Consider the following 24,558-nt stretch of genomic DNA (forward strand, 5'->3'; position numbering starts at 1 on the left):
ATTTTTAATCCACAGGAAATACAAACATATCATGACTGCAGAAGAGGTTTGATAACATACCATTCTACATTGTAATTAATATAACCTAACAGGCCAGAACCTGGTATTAAAAATAATAATAAATTGAAGCTAACTAAATTTGCCATGAAAAGACAAAACACAGCACTATTTTGTAGTCATGTTTCTTTCAGGATGCCACTGCTTATATATCATATATCATATAATTTCTGCATTGCCACTATGCAAGAGCATGTGGAGCATTGAGAGCAATATTATTGTTCAGGTATTATTTGCAGTTAACTTTTCTTTATAAAACCTGTAGCTCAACCCAGGTACCTGTATTGAAAATATTTTCAATTATGCTATGGAAAAAAAAAAAAATAATAATAAAACCAGTAATATGGAGGCCCTGCGGCACTTCGTGAAAGGAGTGTATAGTCATCAAAATCTCTTTAAAATGAACCCAACTCCCTACTACATGCTCCTGCTGCAATTCTGAGTTTAGTAGAGTAAATCCTTTTCTATATCAGAGAAATATAAGGAACAACAAACCTACCAAATATTTGCCCAAGAACTGTCTATATTTACCCACTGGGAAATTTGTGGGAGATTATTTATTACCAGCTGTACAATCCAACAGCCAGGCCCACGCTATTTCTTCCATGTGTTTGTGATTAGCGATTTTAACATCCACTTGTCACCAAAGTTAACATCCATTTCTTTAAAAGTAACTTTGAGATTAACTTCTTGTAAACCAGGCATACCGAGTAACTGAATATCTGTCTCATGCACTAGATTTTAATGATATTTTTCAGGTGCATCAGAAGAGTTTGTCAGGATTTCTCTGAACTGTCAAGATGACAGCTTAGATAGTTTCCAAAACCCCAAAATACATTCTTTGCAATGTTGTGCTTTTACATGTGAGGTAGTATATGTTGATATAAAATTCATCAGCTGCATAGCTCCAAGGTTTTCCTTTGTGGTGGTTTTACCGTGCTAGGCAGCTAAACACCACAACTGCTCTCTCACTCCCGCTCCTTAGATGAGGAGGGGAAGAAGTAATGAACAACTCATGGGTTGAGATAAGGATAATTTAATTAAAGGGTAATAGTGATAATAATGATAATAATGATAATAATAAAGGAAAGATTATTATTAACTAAACCATTTAACTAAAGGGAAAAAAAAAAAAAAAAAGGGAAAAGGGAGTGGGAAAGGGAAAAAAGGGAGAAAAAAAAATAAAAAAAAAATAAAGTCTATGTGGAAGTGCAGAGGAAAGAATTTACTCTCTACTTCCCACAAATGAGCGATGCTTGACCACATCCTTGAAGCAGGGCCTCAACACATGTTCGGGAGGAGGACTGATGTTTTCACAATGAGAGCACACCCCTCCCCTCTTCTTCCTTTTTCCACCTTTTATTGCTGAGTGTGACATCATATGGTATGGAATATCCCTTTGGTTGGTTTAGGTCAGCTGCTCTGGTGGTGGTTCTCTTCTCTTTTTTTTTTTTGCCCACCCCCTAGGAGGGTTAGAGAGAGGCCCAATGCTGTGCCAGCACTGCTCAGCAGCAGACACAACACTGGTGTGATAACACTGCTGTTCTAGCTACACGTGCAGAGCACAGCACTGTATGGGCTGCTGCAGGGAAAGTTAACATCCCAGTCAGACCCAGTACATCCTTGCAACCTCTCTGCAGGAAAAAAAAATCCACACAGCTGTGAATACTCAGGAGAAATCCAGATGGATTATATTCCAAAACAACTGCTGCTGTTTATGGCACAGAACTATAACAAGAAGATAAATGTTAAGTTTTTTAGATCTATTCTGCTCAACAGCATTGTTCTAAATTAAATATGTAGTTTAATGAGGACCAAGTAAGTGTCTCAAAAGAGCAAAACATAACTGTATACTTAGAAGATATAAGGATTTGTATAAGGATTCTCAAAACAACATCCATTTCTAGGATAATTATTTTCATTATGGCTATACTATTTCAGAGACTACATAACAGAGTGAAAAGCACTTCTAATGTCTTTTAGCTTTCTCCAGCTTTACTGAAGAAGCAAACCATACCTATCCCACTCCCTGTTTGTCCATCATCATTTGTCAGTCCTTCACTCTCCCTGCAATAGTTCTTCAATTAGCTAGGCCATTTCAATCAAATTTGATGTGGTTAAGGTTTCACCAATTTAACTTTCAACTTTGTGAACACAAATGACTGAATAGAGAACTGCAACTAACTAGTGCCCTGACAAAAGAGAGCAGGGAGAATTCAGACTTAAGCTGTTCTCATTTCACTCATCAGCTAAAGGGGAGCAATGAGATGATCAGTCAACCATGAGTAGCTCCAAAGCAGCCATGCCATGTGTTGCTCTTAGCCAAACAAACACACAAAGAAAAGCAGTTATGGGCCTAATGGGAGACCAGAGAGCTTTTTGAGGGAGTTTGCAGGACATAAAATTGTGGGTAACCAGTCATTCATTCATTAAGACTCATGGAAGGATTTTTATTTTTTATTTTTTTTAGTTCTGTAAATAAATAAATATATCTAAATGTTCGATCTGATTTTGAATTAAAACCAAATCATGCCAACATACTTCATTCACCTATCTACTTTCTTCCCTTTTTTTTTCTTCCTGAAAGAAATCCATGAGCTCAGTTGCCATTTTCAGGGAGTTTAAATGCAGTGGTTTTTAACTGTCTTGATCTCTAGTTGTTTGTTTTATCTTAACCTTTTAGAACAAAGGCGTCACTATTTGCCTGTGACCCTTTTCCATTCTTTCTTTCAACTCTGCACCATACACCATTGCTCTAACGCAGTATCTTTCTCTGTGGTACTGCTATAACATCTAAAATTTGTTCTAGTGGCCTTGGTTTCCAGCAGAGGCTATTTCTCACATAGCATTTGTAGAACACATGCTTTAAACTGTTTTGTGTGTATCGTGAAACCAGCAGTCTAGCTACCATGACTGGAAACCACTAGAAGAAGGTAACGCAGATGATTCTGCAAGGCACTCATCCCCAGAAAGACCTTGAATTTGATCCTGTCTGCACAGCATAGTGTTGGCACTTGCTGAGAAGGTTGTCAGTGTGGTAGCTAAATCATAGCAAGTAAGGTGGAAGGCAAGCCAGTAGGATTTAGATCACCATTCATCTTTAATACAGATTATTCCTGGATTCTGTGATCATGTGATATCTCTTAACTCAAAAGAGATGTCTCCCTCTTGGGAAAAATAAAATAAAATAAAATAAAATAAAATAAAATAAAATAAAATAAAATAAAATAAAATAAAATAAAATAAAATAAAATAAAATAAAATAAAATAAAATAAAATAAAATAAAATAAAGGGTTGTGTTTCAAACTATGCTATAAACATACAGACTGTTCCTAAAATCTGACAAAATATTTTTACAGGATCAACATTTACTCCAGAAAATTTTAAATGCATACAATAATTTATACCTATTTATAATTTCCATTTTGCCTCTATCAAGCAAAAGTAGACTAGAATACATATCTTGCATCTCTTATATACTGAGCTATGCCATCATAAATGGAAAGATATGTATCCATTTGAATGTCATATCTTATTGCAAAAATTACACATGTAAACTAAAATACCTGAAATATGTCCTGATGTTTTCCCATGCCATAAACTGTAAACATTGAACTTAATTACATAACTAAGATATCATATATACTTTCTATTATAAACCTTTTGCCTCAGGAATCCATAAGTGTCACTAAACCTCTGAATAACCAGTCTTCATCCTTTATAATGTCTTGCATCACACCTGTTCATTGCATTTGCTTTTTAAGAAACTCATAATCACCAATTTCCAGAGTGGATTTATTACAGGAAAATATAGGAAAAAATCAGCGTTACATGACACTGCTCTTGTTTTTTAATTCACATTTCAGATGAAAAAGTGCCTTTGTGATTGCCTCAGTCTGTTTGCTTTTCACCTATCCTCTCCTCCCTCCTCAGTAATTTTGGAATTCCTTGGCAGACTTCATTTATTTGAAAGAGCCTAAAAGTATCAAAGATAATTAAAAGATTACATTATTAATAATAATTATTATATAAGATTAGATATTATAAATATAATTATTTTTACAAGTATTCTTGTAAAAGCAACACTTCTCCTTCCACTGAAAACATCCTACTCACTCACAAAGTTGATTATTTCAAAAACATTGCACTTCTGTGTTTTTCAATAAAACATGAACATATTTTGCAATGAAAGGAAATCTATGAAAAAAAAAAAAAAAGTGTACTAAATTCAGTAGAGTATGCTTCATTTTGTAACACACGTTGCAGGAGTAGCTGTGTGTCTGTACATCCACTCTCATCACACTGTGACTCTGTTGGACCTGAGGATTAGACACCCACAAATGTGACACTGGTTTTAAAACAGCTCAAGAGGAGATATGGCAAATTATAAAGCAGTAAAAACCCTGACATCCATACTAAATAGCAGAAAGAGTACTGCAGAACAGATTTAGTGGGTAGAGGATAATGAGTATAACTTAGAATAGATAGTATACTGGTGACACATCCATACGACTTTATATAATAAGAAGGCAAAATCCTACCTCACGAACCTTCTTGAAAGTACTTCAGAAAAAATAAAAAATAAAAAATAAATAAACAGGAATGAATAAATAAGGGAGATGCGAGTTTCTGCACCATAAGCTCTCCAGGCTATTCAGTAGCCCTGAGATAAGAAAGGTGTATGTATATATGTATGCATATATTTGGACAAAGATGGGAAACAAAGTAGGAGTAAATAGTTTTTGCAGCAGAGAGAAGTCACCAGATTTCCACAGTCTGTGCCGGTGCCAGACAGCCCACTGCACTCAGTTGCCAGATGCCCACACAGCTGCCCTCCCACTTCACCTCCTCAACAGGGCAGGGGGAGAAAATGAGATGAAAGAGCTCATAGGTCAAGATAAAGACAGGAGATCACTCACCAGTGACCACTGCAGGCAAAACAGACACAACTTGAGGAAAAATAATTGAATTTATTGCCTACTGAAAGAGGTTTAGATGGTGAGAAACAAAGATGAAAACTAAAATACCAGCTGACCCTCCCTTTTTCCCAGCTTCGCTCTTCCATTCCCAACTCCTTGACCTCCCCACATGTAGCAGCACCAGTGCCCAGTACAGCCAGTCCATAACACGTTCCTTGCTTCTCACACCCCTCCCTGTTCCTGCAGGGGCTCTCCAAAGGCCGCAGTTCCCCCAGGGCATTTTCCACACACTGCAGAGACACCTGTAGCCCCCTGCTGCCAAAACCTGTACACCAACAGCCAATGCATCAGACTGCATAAAAAAAAGTGTGTAAATACTTTGAGGATACCAAATTATTCAGGGAGCAAAAATGAGGAACAGTGCAGAATTGCATAAATATCTTATGGGACTGAGTGCCTCAGCAACTAACTGGGAGATAAAATCCAGCACAGATAAATGTAAAATGATGCATACAGGGGAAAAAATCCTAATTTCACATCCGTGATGATCCAGACTGGCTATTCTCTTTTATGAACCAGAGTTTTGAGCTTCTGAGCATGCAAGCATCAGCTGAGATTACCTGACTTCCCAGAAACAGTCAAAAAAAGCTAGCCAGTTGTTCAGTAATTACTGAAAAAGGATCACAAAAGAAACAAACAAACCAAAAAAAAAAAAAAAAAACTAACTGTGGCACTATATAAGTCCACAGGGCAATGGCATTTTAAACACTGCATACAGACCGGTCCCGCACAATTGCCAAAGGGCGAAGGGCAAGAAAGACAGTCAGCTCTAAACAGATACAACCCTGGCAAGATGTATGGAACAGTTATAAACCCCAACCACCATGGATAAGAATCATTCTAATATGGCACTAGGTGCCGTGAAATGAGGTCAGCAGAAGGTAGGTTGCAGGCAACAGAAGGCAGTGGTCCTTTGCACGTAATTAGTGTGTGAAATGTCCTGCCATGGTATGCTAAAAGTTTACATAGGCTCAAGAGGAGCCAGAGCAAATTACATGAAAAAGTAATCAAACTTCAAACCATACAAACACCCCAGCTCCCTCTGAGCTACATAATATCTGTGGATTGAAGAATATTCTAAGGATACACCATGCCTGCTGTTGCCACCTGCATTTGATTTTGTCCACTATTAGAGAACACATACTGGACCACATAAACCTAGGATTTATCTAGGACTCTGAATTTCCGATTTTGTGTTTGTGCATTTTATATAAGGCTTTATAATAGCCAGCTTCGGATTCCACTTCTTCCTCAGACTTGGGTGATCTGGGACAAACCATTCCATCCAATGGTAGTAACATTACCTTGCTAGTTAGTTTCCTAAAAAAAAAAAAAAAAAAAGACAGACACTTCTCCAGTTCATGTCTATGTATGAACTTTGATAAGTTATTCCTAGCAGCTATGCAAAGAAGTGCAGAAAATACAGAAGCAACCAACCAACCAAACAGCTCACCTAGCCATGATAACCATCTGTACTGTACATAAAACAATATGGTTTGCAAAAGGACAACTTGACCCAATAGCATGTTTGGAAAATTAAGTCTCTTTACTGTAGAAATATTGCAGCACCCTGAAGCAACTGAAACCTATTATGCAAGTGTTAATGTGCAGCAGTGTTAAAGTTCATATGGTATGTACATCATAAAAAAAAAGGAAGCTTTCAGAAAAGGTTTCTATGTATTTTTCTTTGCAACATTTTTGTTTGAAGGCTGTGGTATTTCAAAGCATTTGAATGCTGCATAATGGGAAAAAAGATTTTGTGCAATAAGAACACACAAAATCTCCTGTTGTATGTAAGACATGCTACCCTCAAAGATACAGAGCCTACATCAATCATCCTTTTTTGTTTGCTATGTTCGTCCAATCTTTCACACATAATCACGTCTGAATTTTCTTATTGCACAAGAATTGCCATTTTTTCCTGTTGCCATGCTTCCTGCAGAACTGAAGTAAGTTAACGTGGAAAGAACAGAAAGCAACATCTGAGCTCTCATTGAGTGTGCTAGGTATAACTTCTATTTATTTCACTTTTTGTCAAAGGACACATTTGCTCTTTATAAAGCTTTATGAGTAATGAGAACAATATCAATAACTTTTCTAACCAGATGGTGATGACAGTAAAACAATTTAAAAACACATCATTCTCTTTCTTTAGGAGACGTTTTACAAAACAGCATATTGGAAGAAGCTTAACATTAGGTAATGCTTAGATAAAATGTAATAAAAATAGATGTGCTTTCAGCCAAATTCATATAGAAAACAATAAAGGTTTTTTTTTGATGCCTTATGAGATTACCCATAGTCTTACTAAAGAGAATACCATTTGGGAAAGAGTTGTAGTTTTATATATACACACAAAGAATGTCTACAGAAATGTATTGGAAATGAGAAGTAATGAAAAGGCAAATTTTCCATAAAAATAAATAACACAGAGAAATATGGCCTACTTTCCTGGAAGAAGTCATTGCTTTAACAACAGTTCTGTATATTGCTCTACAGATATCTTTCATTCAATAAAAGAGTTCTTTAAAACCTCCATCATAATACTTATGTAATGACATAGACTATGACAGTGCATTTTGATTAGCTCCCTTAGACCTCTCCTATACACATGACATTTCCAATGACTTCATCAAAATTTAGACTGGAACCAGGTGAGATGGTTATGCCTATACTGATCTGAATTCACACTGAGAAAAAAAATAAAAAATAAAAATTGCCTTAGAAGCTATGTTGCTCCTGTTAGCCTTCCGTTTCAGCTTCTAATATATGCATAAAAAGTTTAAAATAAAAAAAAAAAAAAAAAAAAAAAAGGTAAAAATCTTGGGAAAAAAAAAAGCATATATTACCATCTTCAACAATTCACATAGTGTTGGAAAAATACAATAGTGTATAGTTTTAATTCAGTTCACGTAGCTAGAAGTAGAAAACTACTTATCTTTGTTCATGGAAGTTACTGCAAACTCATAAACTGTTTTAATGGAATATTCTATAGTATATTCCACAGTTCAGGGACATGTTTCAGCAGAGATGCCTAACCACTGTAACCATCTAGAAACATTACCCAAGAAGAAAAGTTGAATTCTGCACAGTCCTTAATGCCATACACTTCATTGTAGCAGGATCAATGTCTGTTTCTAGGACACATACATATTCTCTTTTTTCTGATTAAGATAGCTCTGAACAGCTGAGGATCTCAGGTGTGCTGTGAGCATACTAATAAATATTTAATTTAGCCTTAATTCACCATCAGATATAAAATCCATGACTTAACTGTGCAAATACTTTAAAGTAGCTAAGGCTTAAAAAAAATCCAATTTTATTTTCCATTAAATATTCTCTTTCTCTAATATTAACAAATCCAAAGATTTCTTATTAGCAACAAAAAAATAAGCATAACGAATTAAAAGTTTACTTTCCATCCAAATACTGAATATGTGGTATCTGTGTTTACAACTATCTGTTTAGCCTTTCAGTATTACCAGGCACCGCCCCATTTTGTCATGAGTGTGGGTTTTTTCATGGCAAAAGTATCCCACATACAGCATCTTCCTGCCTTGTTATAAAGAACTGATGAACTTAGCTAGGTATATTTAAAACATATAAAAAAGCTGATCAAAAAAAGCAAACCACAAGAGAGGAGTGTGAGGAAAGAAGAGATCATAACTAAAAAAATGAAGTAGATTTCTTTAGTTAAGAAAAGTCGTTCTTCTTACTAATACTTCTTTCATAAAAATAGGATTTAAAACACTACCACAGATGCTATTAATGGATGAGGATAAAAATGTTATAACCAAAGCATTCCTTTTAGTGTGACTCAGGTTTATGGAGAAATAAAAATTCTAATAATATCTTCCATTCACTCTTGTCTCTATCAGCTTTATTAAATAGCATTGAAAGTGAGAACTGTAACTCTGGTGACCAAAGTCACGTTGTGCTACAATTCAGCAACTGAAGAAAGACATTGTACAAGTTTCTGAAGACTGCAGAATATCAGGGAAAAAAGAAGAATGAGCTTGCTGTGCGTAGAGCTTGGTGGTAACTGCCCGAAGACAAGGTATATGTATGTATGTGAGCATCGAGGCAGTAGGAATCGGTAATAAGGTGCAAAATGTTATCCTAAAGGGAGTGATCACAACATCACTGTGAGGGAATGGTGTGATTCCTCATTACATCTGTGCTGAAATTATGTTAGCATGGTAGAATATACATTTGATTTGATTTAAGACATTCAAACACATTTCATATAAGAGAGGTTCAAAGTCTCAGAAAAGCAACTTTGTCTTGTGCTGTCAAGGTCCTGTTTTTCTGAGGAACTGGACTAATTATTCAAAAGTTTCCCTTCATTAAGTTCTGCTGTATTTGCTTACAAAAGCTATATGTTAACAAAAAGTGTGGCATATGGCAACAGGGCTTTTATCTGCATATTCTTGTTTTCTGCTCTTGGCCTCTTGCTTTCCATTTTATTATCTGCATGCTCTCCATGAGCAAAGTGATCCATTGACATTGTCTTAAACTTGTGAATTGACACCCACAGTTACCTAAGATTAAATCAGAACAGCTCTTCACTCATTTGTTACCTCCTTGTCTTGCCAACAATGGAGATAGACAGACATAAAGATTTATAGTGAAATCAAAATAAAAATCACTTTTCAAGATGTTGAATTACGGGATGGCAGCTGGCAAGAGATGTTATTAAATGTTATCTGTGCTGTATTATTCATCACTTTCCAAATGTGTACCCAGTCATCATTCAAATACTACAATGAAAACTGCAATTCTTTCTTTGTCACGAAGCAAGGTGACATTTCTGGGATAAGACCACTGTCTCACTGGGAATAGAAGGGGAACATGGACTTCCTTCGCATACTGCTGGCTTCTATTTTGCTGTGCACTACAGCCTGGTGCCTAAGCTCCCACAGCACAAAGCAATTGCCTATGCACTAGTAAGGTGCACCTAGCAATGACTCACATATAAGAATGCTGTGAAGAAAGAAACACTGTAAAACTATGCAGCTCCCCAGTGTCGCCATAACCTGTAACATGACCATTTCACTATCCTTCCTTTAGAGAGCAAAAAGATATGCTCATCAACTTGGTTAAAACTTTATTTAAACTTCACAAACTATAAAAACGTCTTCTTCAAAAAGATAGCCATGTCCCACGAAGCAGTTTGCATTTTTTTCAAGTCCATTTCAGCAATAGATAAATCAGATGATCATGAAATTGCAAAAAAAAATAAAATCACATTTTCTCAGGCAGGCACAGAAAGCATCACAATGTTGCCAGCTACTGGTGGGTGTAAACCCAACAGTTGCATTTGTGCTACCTTTGCACATGTTTTGGAGGCATACTTAGTATTGAGCAGTCTCCATGCCCTTATCAGTGCAAAACGGCAGCAGCAGCTGCAATTGGAAGTGCTAAACAGGCAGGTTTATGTGGTCATCCTGTCAACCTTCATAAGCTGTTAAAACTGAGCAATAAATGTGCTTATAACATATGCATATGACATGAAGTCAAGCACCTGAAAAGTACATACATTAAGAAAATTAATGGTAACAGGGATATAAAAAATGTGAATTTGGGTTCATGCGCTAGTAAAATAAGCCTGTCTGGTATTTCCCCTCTTGGTAATTAGTGTCTTATAGGCATCTGCTTCACTGCAAAAAAAAAAAAAAATGCATAAACCATGAAAAGATTTAATATAATTATCATTATTTCCATTTCTAGGGCAAGGCCTTTTCATAAATAATCATGTCTCAGTGTAAAACTGGAGGTTTTAAACAGTTGCCCTATCATTCATAATAATGAATAAGATAAAAAGCCAAACCTTCATATGCTCATTAGATAGTGAAGGCTAATTAGGACTTTAACCAGAAATGCCACAATACATCATGCTTACAGAGGTAATTAAAGCACTGATGATATTAAGACATATATTGTCTCCCACATCTGCAAATAGCACAATGCTGGCAAATTTACTTTACATAAAACCATATTCTTTTCAAGTGAAGTTAGAGGAATCTATTTTGTGTGTCAGGCCTTCACATCAAAGTCCATGTGTTCCATCTACATACTTGGTGTCAGAAACAACCTGATTTTCTTCTCACCCTGTTCTCACCATGTTTAATGTTGTGCAATTCAACAGAGTGCCTTCAGTGTAAGACTACTGTAACTGAGACCTCTGCTAAAGTGACAAAACATCATCTCTACATGAAAGTCAAAGATTTTTTTTCCTTCAGCTCGAAGAGGTCACTGAAAAGACTCATTGGCAAGACAGACTCAGAACAGCCAATGGAATCAACTCCCTGCTCAGTAAATTTTCAGATGAATAATTTCAGATGGAATGGGGTTTTCATGTGCTTCATGATTCAAGGAGCTGCCTTAATATAACCAGAAGCCTACTTTTTCATATCTGTCTCTGAAAAGCTACTTTTTCTTCTAGCTTTCTCAAAAACAATATATCGGCCAGGTGAGCAGGTGGTGTTTTGAAGACATGGCTCACCATACTGTAAAAATAGTATCAGTCTCTCATTTTTCCTTCCTCTTTGTTGACTCTCATCACTTTCCTAATTGTAATTGTGACCTGTTGACTATCATCACTTTTCTAATTGTAAAGACTATATAATGTGTCAACTTTTCTATTTCTAAGTCTGTATTAAGCATAGGCCATGCCTGTAGCTCATTGGTACTGCTCCTATGCAAATAACATGCATTAACAATGGTAAAGTCGTGGTCAACATTAAATGCCTTAATTTATTTCAGGAATATTTTGCTAATATGTGAAAATAAGCATTTACATGCATGTTGAAGATAATAAAAAAAAAAATGCAAAGAACAATTCAAACATCTAATGGTTCGCTCACGTCACTAATAGTTTAGAGAACATAAAAACACAAGTAAAGGTTTCAATTCCAGGTTTCAATTTAACCTAAAAGACAGCTAGAAAATGTTAATGTGCATTATTTAAGAACTCAGATTCCTATCAAGAAAAAGTGTACCCCAAAAAAATTTGTAATTTTGAAGGGTTCCTACCACATTTATTCTTCAAACTATGGACTGTATTCAATTCAGATATCTGCAAGGTTAATTTGCAGACAATCTTAGAATTATAGACTATTACTGAAAAAATGGAACCAAAGAACATTAACCATCCCTTTTGGCAGGCAAATTCCCCAATATAGCAACATACTCAATAAACAAATCAGTGAGCAGATTTTTAAGGCTATTTGAAGAATTTTAAATTTCAGCTTTACTTTTCATTCTGGATAATTTGGCTGATTTTCTTGTAATACATATAGTACTCAAAAAAAAACATGTTTTTGACGCATTTACAAAACACTAAGATAACTAAAACATACACTGACTAAAAATGAAGTGGGAAAGGGAAGAGGGAGAGGGAATATCCCTGGAATATCTACCTATTTTTCAAGTAATATTCTCAACTGTGAGACAGAATTGAAAGTGACTGCTATGGATATCCAATTCTAGTCTCTAACATTCGCAAAGATCTTCATAAACTGTAGCTGTCTGCTTCTGAACTGCCCACAGAATTATTTCACCTTGGCAATCTGACTTTGTTTCACTAATGAAAAAGATCTTGTGTGTTTTCTTCTAGCAAAGAAAAATGTTAGCACACATATGTTCTTTGTCATGCTTCTTCTGGCAACTTGTTTTATTCTCTGGTTTAAACAAGAACTTGTTTTGTTCACAACAGCACACTCTGCAAGAACAGCGGAAGTGGATTAGTTCCGTCTCTCCCTGGGGAGCAACTCCCAAGAAATTCCTTTCTTCTTCCCACAGTTGGACAATAGGTTTCCAAGAAAGATGGTACGTGAAGCCAACCACAATCTTGGTAACAAGGCAGCAATGTTTTCTGCAGTTCAGCAGCTTGTCCACATGTAGGTCCAGCCTGAGCACTGGAGGAATGAAGGATCATCAGTAATCACAGGGAGAGAAAGAGAGAAAGAGAGAAAGAGAGAGAGAGAGAAAAAGAGAGAGAAAGAAAGAACTACCAGTTTTTATAACTGTTGGCATTCCAGACAGCCACAGGGAAACCAGTAAACCCAGCTGTCAGGCAGGGAAGTTTAAGGAGAATATGTTTTAAGATTAGTTTCTATCTTACAGATTTTTAGTTTCCTGCCTTGGATAAGAATCAACAGAAACTGAATACTCTTGTGATTTCAAGACTACATCCAGGCCAGTGCCCTCGAGTTCACAGGGAGCAAATGTTCCAGCTTTGTCACTGTGCTGTGAACACAGCTGAATTCAGTAGCAGCTCAATAAGTCTACTGATGAATGAGAAAGACAATTTAAAAAATAACAGACTCTGTTGTCCAGTAACATAGCCCTGTGTCGCTTTGCTATGCTTTATAATTTAGTAAAGTAGTATGAGCACCTTATCTAAAGCACATTACATATGCTGTTAGGCATAATAATGCATATGGTATGCTTCATTTAAACATCAGACACACCTATTACTAGTCATTTATTTTGCCTTTTGTTATTGATTGTTTTTTATGTTGCTGGATAAGATAAATTTATCTAGCTGACAACATTCTCGCATTATGATCAGTTTAAAATTTTCAGCACAGAGTAGGTGCTTTCAACTACATTTTCAGTAAGAAAGCTGGACTGATGGATCCAAGTAGTGTGAGCAAGCGTGCTTGTTGCTGAAAAGCTATAACCAGCACTATAGCTACAGAAGTGTTAAGCACCAAGTTAGAGCTGAATGCCAAGGAACAGTAAGAAAATCAAGTGTTCCACTAATCACATTGAGCTGAACTTCCTCCTCTTGTACTTGCCTTATCAGACTTTATATCCCAACATTGTTTGCCCTAGATTCATCCTATTCCTGCAACTTGCAGTTATTAGGTTGAAAGCCGTCTATCAAGGCAACTGAAATCTTCCTGATATAAAGAAACAAACAAACAAACAAAACAAAACAACAACAACAAAAACACTAAGTAAATAAATCCCTTACTCCCAGTCTGGAGTCCCAAGGCAGAAAAATAACAGAAATCTTGAGATTAGATTTTTCTAGAGGTTTATTAGAGCCTTATCAAAATTTTATACCCATTCCTGGACTTATTCAACTCTGTTATTTTGATGAAAGTCTCTTAAAATAAGTTTCTCAAGTGGAAATGGCTTAAGAATTTCTCACACAAAGTTCCTGTATCAACCTTAAATGAAAACAATCCTTATGGTATGCAACCTACCACTTTAGAGAGTACAGAAAGAAGAGCCTAAGCAAGTTCCTTCCACCTCAAACTAATGTGGACCAAATTAAGATAACTATAGACATCACAGATGATTGGCTTCCTCAGAGACAGCACATATAAATCCTTGTGCATCTTCTTCAGGCACTGAAAGAACCCTTCAGCAGCAAACAAACTTTCCCATAGGATGCATCAAACTTGATTTCTCTTTCTTTCTATTCTCCCAGTTCATTTTCCATGCCTTGCCTTTTTACTTATTTTCTATCATCTCCCCTTCCTTCTTATCCCAGGCACCATTGTGATTATCAATTAGAAAAAGCTATTAAGACTTCTGGCTTTCAGCTGCCCTCACATTAGGAGACTGGTTCCTTCCTAGGTTCAGGCTACGTATTAATTACTGTTTGAACTTTAGCCTCACACAAAAAGAAAAAATACCGAAAACAATGCCTGAAAGAAATGAGTTTACAATGTAAACAGAAAATAACCTTCTAATTTCCATAAAGTGTGTGAGACTTGTTAAATTCTTACAATAAAAACAGACCTTGGTTTAAAATACCGCATTCCAGAAATAATAGTTTAATGTGACTAAACGCTTGATTCATATTTTGGTTATATTAGAACAGTATTCAGGAGGCAGGTCATTGCTGTCTCCATTCTGTGAATTAATAATTCCAATGGAGAGCACAAAATGAAGAGCTTTGGTCAAAACAGCAGTAATGGCAAACTTCAGATCCAGTGCTGACCCGTGATGTACTACTGATTGTGGAAGAGCAAAGCATGCATGGATTCATATATATGTGTATGTATATTCAGTCCTGCATGTATATGACTATGGAACAGTGGCTATATAGCCACAGCAGAAAATGTTCTTTCTCCCTCTCAATAAAAAACAAAGATTATTTCAGAACGATATTTGGCTCTGTTGACAACCGACATCATAAGTCTACAAAACCTTTCATCTATTGAAAAATTGTTTAATAATATTCTTGTCATCTACTTCAGTGCTTATTAATTGAATGGAAAAGTCTCTGAGCCACAGGGCACACAGGAGATATCTGATTTCTTTCTGCATTATGCATACACAGAAGCAGCTGAGAGCTGCAAATTTTTCCTTTAAGGGGACTCCCAATGGGATATTTAAAGAGACACAGTTAAGGCTGGCACTAGTAAAATGAAATTTTGGTACCTTAAAATTTGTCTCACATGTTGTTGGGACAATTTGTCCCATATGCCAGCAGAATGTGCATAATGCTATAGACATGCTTTAAACCTATGCTACCAATATTCCTAATTTGGAATAAGAAGCAAATTTATTTGTATACATAGACCCACAGATTTATTTAGTTTTCAAGGTGTTAGAAAAACAGAACAGACACCATAAGGATGTTTTGGTTTAACCTTTTTGGTTCAGGTCGACTGTAAAATGTCACACACACAAAAAAAAAAAAAAAAAAAAATGAAAAGGTATTAGAGAATAAAAGCAGAATGATCAAGAGGAATCAGCTGAAACTATGCCTGAAAACAGAAGTAAACATTTCATTTTGAAGTGAGTCAAAACCATATATTTACAATGGTCCAATTGATTTAATATTGCTTTGGGAAGAAAAATAACGTGATAATAGCTATGAAAATGTAATAGCAATTTATATCCAAAGGCGAAATCAGGGCGAAATCCCACAGTCACTGAAGACAAAAGGAACTTTCCTCGATAGAATCATAGAGTTTGCCCTTGATAGACCTCAGTACAAACAAGATTTCATCTTTGTCATCACCACAAGTAGATCTAATCTAACATTAAAAATTCTATCTACAAGGAAATGAGAAAGCACAAAACTAACACAAAGTATAATTAAATAGCTTTGGGTAAATTAAAAATTTGTACAAGAGAAAAACAAAGACCATTTTTCCTTATTAAATCATTGCCAAATTGTTACCTAACACTTATTAATAACGGAGATAATTTAAGGACTTTAATTATGGTATAAAAGTATGGTATATGTACCAGCAAAGGAAAATTAACACAGTTTAGCACCAGTAAAACACTCTGGCAAAAGGCAATGTCTGAACCATTTAAGATAAATATAGCTGCAAGCAACAATCAAATACTGATGTAATGAAAATGCATACAATATTTTTTTGTCCATAATTTTTATTTTGAGATAAACAGTCTGTTGCCTACTGAGGATGGTCTTTTCTGTATATCATCCCATCTGTGTATAAATCAATTCCTTCTTCAGCAACATGTACTAAGGTACTCTAGTATCGGTGCAATAATTACTACTTGCTCTGTTAAAAGCTACAGTATTGTAGCTCAATATTGTATTCATTGGCATAATGGCCTTTTTCAGTCTTGTGAGTCTGTTTCTAACAGCACAGCAGAAGGTTTAAGAAATCCTTCCTGTTACAACACAATGTAAAAAGAAATGTGTTATAGAGATGTAGTAAAGAAAATTATGCACAACTACAGAAATAAATGAGGGCATAAGCAATTAAAAAAAAAATACTTAAAATGAAGAATAAATTTTAAAAGCAGGATTTCATTAAAGACTCCAACACTACTATAAGGCCCCAGTGACATTTACTGATGATATAGTGGTAGGGTGTACTGCAATAGAAAAACAAGTGGGCTATTTCCTTTAACAGAAATAAGATAAAATGTAATTGCACAATTCAAAGAGTTGGTGACAAATTAGAAGCAAATTTGCCATATTCTGAGAGTCTCGTGGTTGAACAAGACTGAGGAAGGGGCAATTTGATTTTAGTTGAGAATTATAAAATGACCATGAGCTCCTGATGCCATGAAGCTGTAAATTAAGGTGAATACATCATAAAGTATAATATACAGATAGATAAACACAGAGAAGTGTTAAGGGGTTTTAAAACAAATGCTCATACTTCTCCGTCCAGAGTACAATTTTAGTGAACCATGCCTAATAATAACAACTCAAACAGGTCATAATTTCTGAGAATATACAACTCCTCCTACTGTATAAGAAACTTACAAAAACATCTAGGAAGTTTTTGGAAAAGAAAGGTGAGATCCATTTTTAAAGCTACATTATTCTATCTTTACATAAATAAATATTTTCTCAGCTCCTGTGTTAATATTTTTAAGATGTTTCTTTGGATATCAGCTAATACCTGTCTGTATCAATTTGACTGTAGCAAGATTCCTCTGTAATTTCTTATCTGTTTCATTTTGTTTTTTAATATGTGTTCAAAATCTGCAGTCCATCTGTATCAGCTCTCCCTCACAGATTTTCCCTGCTCATTAATCTATTAACGCTTAATTAATTCCAATCATCAGAGTATATTAGTTGGAATACACCATTAAACATAATTTACAGTAACAATACCTCCAACTAGTGAATATTTGAGGAGTTGAAATCAATTCATTTTTTACAGAACTGCACAACCCGAAAAAACTCTGCAGCTCATCAGGTGGTCCATTTCTTACGATTCATTCCAAAAGAAACTTACAGCTTTACATTAAGTGCTTCTTCATTCATTAAAAGATTCTGTACTAGTTGTATTCACAATTCCAAAAGATATAGAGATATACAGATGTATATCAAAACTGTTTATACCTTAGCATCCAGGATTACTTTCTCAGAATAAAGGAATCACCACAGTTAAATTTTATGTAACTCTATAAGCCACACTGCACGCTATATCTTTAAAAGATTAATCAGAGCAAGGTTTTTGTTTCAGTCTTAACATTAACATTTACTAAAAAAAAAAAAATTGTCCTCAGTTGTGGGTTGCCATTTAGTTATGTTTACTTAGATTAATTTTCATCATCTGCTGCTAGAGTATGCCAGAGGAGTTTGTTCTGTTAAATGCAATTATAATCATTTGAGACACATGATTATCAAAAATTCTCTTAGCTTAAGCTCTTTTATATACATATACATAACATTAAAAAATAATAATAATAATAATTAAAAAAAAAAAACTAGACATATATAGTAACTTAAGCTAAGAGAATTTTATATATATATAAAGTTCTTATTTCATCATGGGAATTACCTGATATTACTTGCTAGTTACATTAAAATATTTTCACCTTTCTATTAAAACTGCATTCAGACCCACTTCCAAAAAGGCAACTTCCAAAACCCAAAAGCAATAAGATAAACTTTGTTTCTAGTTACTAACTATTTCAAAATGTTTCTTCTGGTGCTTACTTTAGATCTCTTTAGGAGCACCTTATATCTATACAATACCTATATTAAGTATCTAATAAGCTGGTGAAGGAAAAGGTCATTTTTAGGAAAACAGATGACCAAGATCAGGTAACAAAAGAAAATACTGCATCCTACATCTAAATGTAGGATAGCTTTCAACAATGAAGTTTAGGGAATTTTAGTGAAGTGAACCAAACCTCTCAGACACTGCTGCTCTTTAGTTCTTATACAAATTTTCCATTGATAGAGTCTGATATTATTTCTCCTTGACTCCTCCAATTAAGATTCATAAACTAAACAGCTCAAAGCAAAAGAGCCAAAAGAGAATCAGTAATCTATGTTACAATAAATTACCAATTCTCTTTATCTATGTTACAATAAATAAACAAAAAAGAAAGCAACCTAGAAATTTCACTCCAACCATCAAACTTTACAGTGAAAGTAAAGCAAGAACTTCAACCTTATTTTTAAAGTTGAAGCACTTAGTTTCAATAGCAAGAAGCTGAATGTTTTCTCAAGCACTCAATTAAAAAGGTTGTGTCACTGAATCCATATTTATGATATCTTCAAAATTCTCCATAACATAAAAGTCTAACTTTTTTACCTGATTTACATACTTTTTTTTGAGACTTGTGATGACAAGAAGAAAGTGAGAAATTGTTTTAGATTTTTGTTAATGCACCTGCAAAGGAGTAATCACAACTGAACATCCTCAGAAAAATGACTTCAGCGTTTGCTGTCGTCCCCACACTTATTTCCAGTCTCTGGGCTGCCCTCTGGACAATCAGGAGGCAAAGCAATTGCTGTTCAGGCAACTGCCCTTGCCAGAAAAAATAACAGACAGTGAACACTACAAGCAATTTCTAAGTAGAGTTCCAGTTATTTGCTGCCTTTTTTCCACATGCTTTGCTCTCCCCTAAAATAGTGACACCTATCTTAGTATCTACATTCATACCCATATCCTTCCAGCCTCAGGCATTAGCAATACCTTCTGCTTTTCTAGTCCTAATGACAAGAGATTACTTGTGCTAACCTTGAACTCCCAGTCTCCTCCTTTTTAACAGGTTTTAACAGCAGCTTTGCTTGGCATGAGAAAGGCTTTTTCAAGCAAATTAACCCTCCACTTCCATAGGGCAGGAATAACAGCACAGACCACACCTAGTTTTCTGCCATTTGCTAAATCAGCTCCTAGGTCACTATTGTCATTTGTGACTCCTCTGCCAGCTCTGCTGGCAGGTGCCCCCAGTATCACAGCCTCCATCCTCCCAGAAAAAAAACACATCCAGTACACATGGGAGCATTCAGTGTTGCAGCTGCCCTTCAGTCTCACGTGAGGTTTGCCCATGCTGCAGTCTGTCCTGCAGAAAGAGCGGCGCACAGCATGGCCAGGTACTATGAGGAATAGACTCTAGCACAGTGTTGTTACTGGAAGGATGCTGCACTTCACCAATTACTTGTTTTGTTCAAATGAAGAGCTTCTGCTGGAACACAGATTATCCTTATTAATTATCCTAATTAATTAGGTTAATACAAGTTTCTGCCCTAGCTGAAAATATGTAACAATTTTTCAAGTCTAACTATTAATTATCCTTGTAGCAGTAATTTGTTTTCTCTGATCGGAAGATTATAAAATGAAAGATCTTGCAACAACAACAACAGAGAATGTTTTTCAATTGTTTGCTTGTTTATTTTCTATCATGATTATTGTTGCAGTGCTCTAGCCAATGATTGTAAACTGCAGTGGCAGTAAGGCCCCCACATAGGAACTTACCAGCTGAGCACTTTAAGGGGAAGTCAGGTGAAACTGCTCTTGTTCTTAATTACATCAAATATATGACTTCAGTTCCCTCCTAGCTTTCTGTTGCCGTTCTTTGTTGGGTTGTGTTTTTTTGTTTGCTTTAGCTTAAATTCCACTTTGAACATATCTTAAGGACACTCAGATTCAAGAGCTGATTTTTCAGTGTTTTTTTTTTTTTTTTTTAGAAAAAAAAGCTTTTCTATGAAACATGGTAAGTATTAACTTTGGAGAAGTCTAGAATTAGTCTCCTATATAACTAATGATGATATTGAATGGTATGGATTTTTTTTCTCAGTAAGGTGAATTACATGACAGAAGCAAGATCAAATATATTTATACATTAAACTGATTAATAAAAAATACTGCATCAGTTTTATGTTCTGACGGCTGCAGCAAGAGCATTTGGGATTCTAAATGCCTATTTCCTAAATTCTATATTTGAATCTATTTTAGCCAATACCTCTTACCATTGTACTCTCAGTTTTCCTTTCCACAGAATAATGAACTTAACTTTCAGACATTCATTGCTTAAGTTTGCACAGACGCTCATTTAAGTATTTACAATTTGCATAAATTACAATGGAAAGGGGGTTTAAAGTTATTTTTCTTTAAAATAGAGTCTAAAAGAAAAAATAATTACTTTGTTATTTGAAGTATGTTGTAAAGGTTCACTGAGTAGATGAATGTCTTAGAATGAAGCAGTAGCTAATTCTGCACTTGGACGCTGACACATACTTTGAAAGCATCATGAGAAGTAAGTGCATATTTTCTCTTTACGTATGCCCAAACTCAGGTACAACATTGAAAAGCAGTTAGAAAGTGATTAAAAAAGCAGTGAGCATGGGTGTAAGAGCACCACATTTGAAAAGCTGCCCCAGTGACAACTGTGGCTACGCACTCACGTGGCCACAACTTCTGCCTGTCTCCAAGGGGCAAGCGGCATTGGTCTGCCAGAAGCATCCACCATTTGATCCTAATACCAGTGTGTTGGGTCTGTCTGAGCTGGAGTCACCTTTTCCCTGCAGCAGCCCACACAGTGCTGTGCTCTACACTCGTAGCTGGAACAGCACTGGTATCACTCCAGTGTTGTGTCTATTGCTGCGTAGTGCTGGCACAGCATCAGGACTCCTTCCAAGCCCCCAGGAGCCAGCAGGCTGTGGGTGGGCAAGTGATGGGGAGGGGACATTGCCGGGGCAGCTGACCTAAACCAACCAAAGGGATATTCCGTAACACCTGATGTCACACTCAGCAATAAAAGGGGGGGCTTTTGTGGGGGAGGGGAGGGGGCTGTACTCCTGAACAACCGCTACACGTTTTGAGGCCCTGCTTCCCAGGACATGGCCAAACACTGCTCATTGATGGGAAGGAGAGAATAATTTTTTTTCCCTCTCTCTGTGCTTCCACACGGACTGATTGTTTCTTTTGTTTCTTTTCCCTTTCCCTTTAATTAAACCTTTCTCATCTCAAGCCTCGAGTTCTCTGTGTTGTATTTTCTCCCCCTTCCTCTTTGAGGAGAGGGGGAGTGAGAGAGCGGTTGTGGTGGAGTTTGGCTGCCCACCTGAGTAAAACCACCACAACCAGTCAAGTACTGCACAAGTAAAGGTTCTAAAAATTACCAACCTTCATTGAAATTCTTAAAGAAATTGGGATACTCTGCTTTTAGTTGCAGCTTACTGGAAACAGATTTTTTTTTTTTTTTTAGCCTAGGGAAACTCAATTTCGGTGCACCAATATATATCTTTCTGTAATACTGTGCAACTGGCTCCAGTGAGGGAACACAAACAGATATCTTCCCTTAAATGCAATATTCTTGCTCACCTGAGTTGAAAAGGAATAATCAGTGGCAGATATGAAATTGCTCATTTTTCCATTTAAAGCAATACCTTACAAACTATCAGGAGGTCATATATCCCATTGATCTTATACAGTGTTTTGCATCTTCCCAAAGGCACTGGAGTGCATACATAATTCACACATAGGAAATATTGAATAAAATGTTCATTTTGCAAACAACACATGGCAAATAAGCCTTTATTTGCTCCTCTTGTGTTATGCTCTCTTTCTCTTTGAAAAATACTCTTCTGTGTAATTTTTGATCCAATATTTCTGTGTTGTTATTGTTCTGCTACCTTACCTGAGTAAATTGCATATCAAAAATATCAGAGGATGCTTACTTGCAGTTACATTCTCAGCAAGAAATATATGCAACGAATTCACTGCTGAGAGATTTATGTGATTCTAATCAAAAAGTGTCATAATAAAATGTTTACAATGTAAAATGAAAGATCTTGAGGTTTTTGAGGTAGTTAGATGGGAAGTTTGCTGCTTAGCATAGCTAAGCTTCTATGAATGTTTATGAATTATTCTACTGGAAAATGAATGATGGGCTGTAATAGTCTTTGTGTACATGTCACTATTCCCTACTGCACTGTGATGGGACTATCCATGTATAACAGTTCATACAGCAGAGTTGCAGCTTTTTCCTTCTTCAGTAGATGCTGGAGTTGTCAGAGCCAGACACTTGCTAATGTCTATTTGTATGCATTTGATTCCAGATATTTGCCAGTTCTTTGCAGACAAAAAGGGCAGAAAATGGAGTTCAAGAATAAATAAATTTGATATCTTAAAAAGAAGGAAAAAAAAAAAAAAGCAAGAACGGATGAGGCTTATTTTAGGACATCTCCATATAGCGGCATCATTCATCCACTACAAACCGTAACACAGACCAGGCATGAAATGACATTCAGTCTTTGCCCAGTCAGGGCACATGTGTGTCAGGGCAGTGTGTGTGTATGGGGGTGTCAGTTCTGGGCTGTTCCCTATTACAGACCCTAGCAGAGCAGTAGGCATGAAATGGCAGGGTAGCTGTACTGGGCACTTACTGCCCAGAATCAAGGAAGCATGCAAAGAAGAGTTTCAAATGTCAATGGAGTTTCTGCCTCGGAGTGTACTTCAGCTAACTCTGAGCCAGGAATTCCTCCAGAGCCAGCAGCTGTAAGCGCCCTTAGGACCCACTCTGTTCTGCTGGATCACTGAGCCACAGATCAGGCTGCTGTTCCATAAGATAAAGGCAAATTATTTTTTTTTCTAACTTCAGAGCACGGCTGCAGCATACAGCTTAAGAAATCTTCATTAGCAGGACCTTTTTAAAAAAAAAAAAAAAGTGAACAAAATGAATAGAAACATTTATACAGCAAACTATGTGCAGGTATTAGAAATGGTTTCTGTATTTCACTTTTTCAAATGAGAGATGGCACAATGGGTGACAGTACATCCAATAATTGCATGGATTGCAGCTTCCCTCATGTTGTTGCTGGAAAAAGGCAAATTGGTGCCTGGAAGTTGGTCTCAATTTCTGTAATGCTCATTAGAGCCTCTTTGAGCTGTATGACACTCAAGCAAACTTATTCCATTGCTGTACTTTCCCTTTTGTATTTGCTAAGTTGTTAGGAGGCAGTATTTATGAAATATTGCAAATTGGGCTGGGTGCAGCTCCCATTTCCTATTCTGCCACGGTCTCATTAAAATTGGTAGTCTTGGGGTAATTTAGAAAACAAAATACTAGACAGTATTTTACTTAGTAGACAGGTCCTGAGATGCAACTGCTTGTGCTACATTAAAATTTCTCTTTACAAAACAAAAACACAAATGACAAACTCCAAGGAAGCATTGCGGAACGTTTTCCTCTCCCAAACACATGCAGTGGCTGCCTTCCTCATGCCTTGAGCCTGTGAATTCTCATGGTACTGTGTAGCATACAGCAGCTTCAGCCATCTCAACATTTTGCTTTGTTTTAGTGCGTAAGTACATACATTTCACTACAGAACTCAAACATATAAGAACTGAAAAAATCAGGTCACAGCATAGTTGAAAATTTCAAAAGAAAGTCTGCATGTTTGTTTATTTGAAGAAATATCTGTGTAAATGGGCTTCTATAATCATACACGCACAATAACACTGAATCAACAGCACTGGTACACCTTTGACATTAGTTGTTTTCATATCCTTTAATGTGACAGTAATTAAAATTAATTCATGCAGATTCTCCTTTAAATATACTCCATTAGCAAAGAGCATTTGTCAAATCTACTTCCAGCACACAATGTCTAATGATATCCCTAAACATTAAAAGCCCTAATCTTGTAATTTACTGCTCAAAACAGTTTACATGGAATAGTCTAATAAACTGCAAGTAGTGAATTAACATACATCTTGTACGTGGAATAATCTACCAGAAATTCATGCATATTTAGTAACAGTGTGATACAATTAACTACTGTGGGCCTGCTGAAATGGGAAGTGGCTGTGATGTCATGAT

Source organism: Netta rufina, assembly GCF_964035555.1.
Source record: "Netta rufina genome assembly, chromosome: 14".
Taxonomy (NCBI): domain Eukaryota; kingdom Metazoa; phylum Chordata; class Aves; order Anseriformes; family Anatidae; genus Netta; species Netta rufina.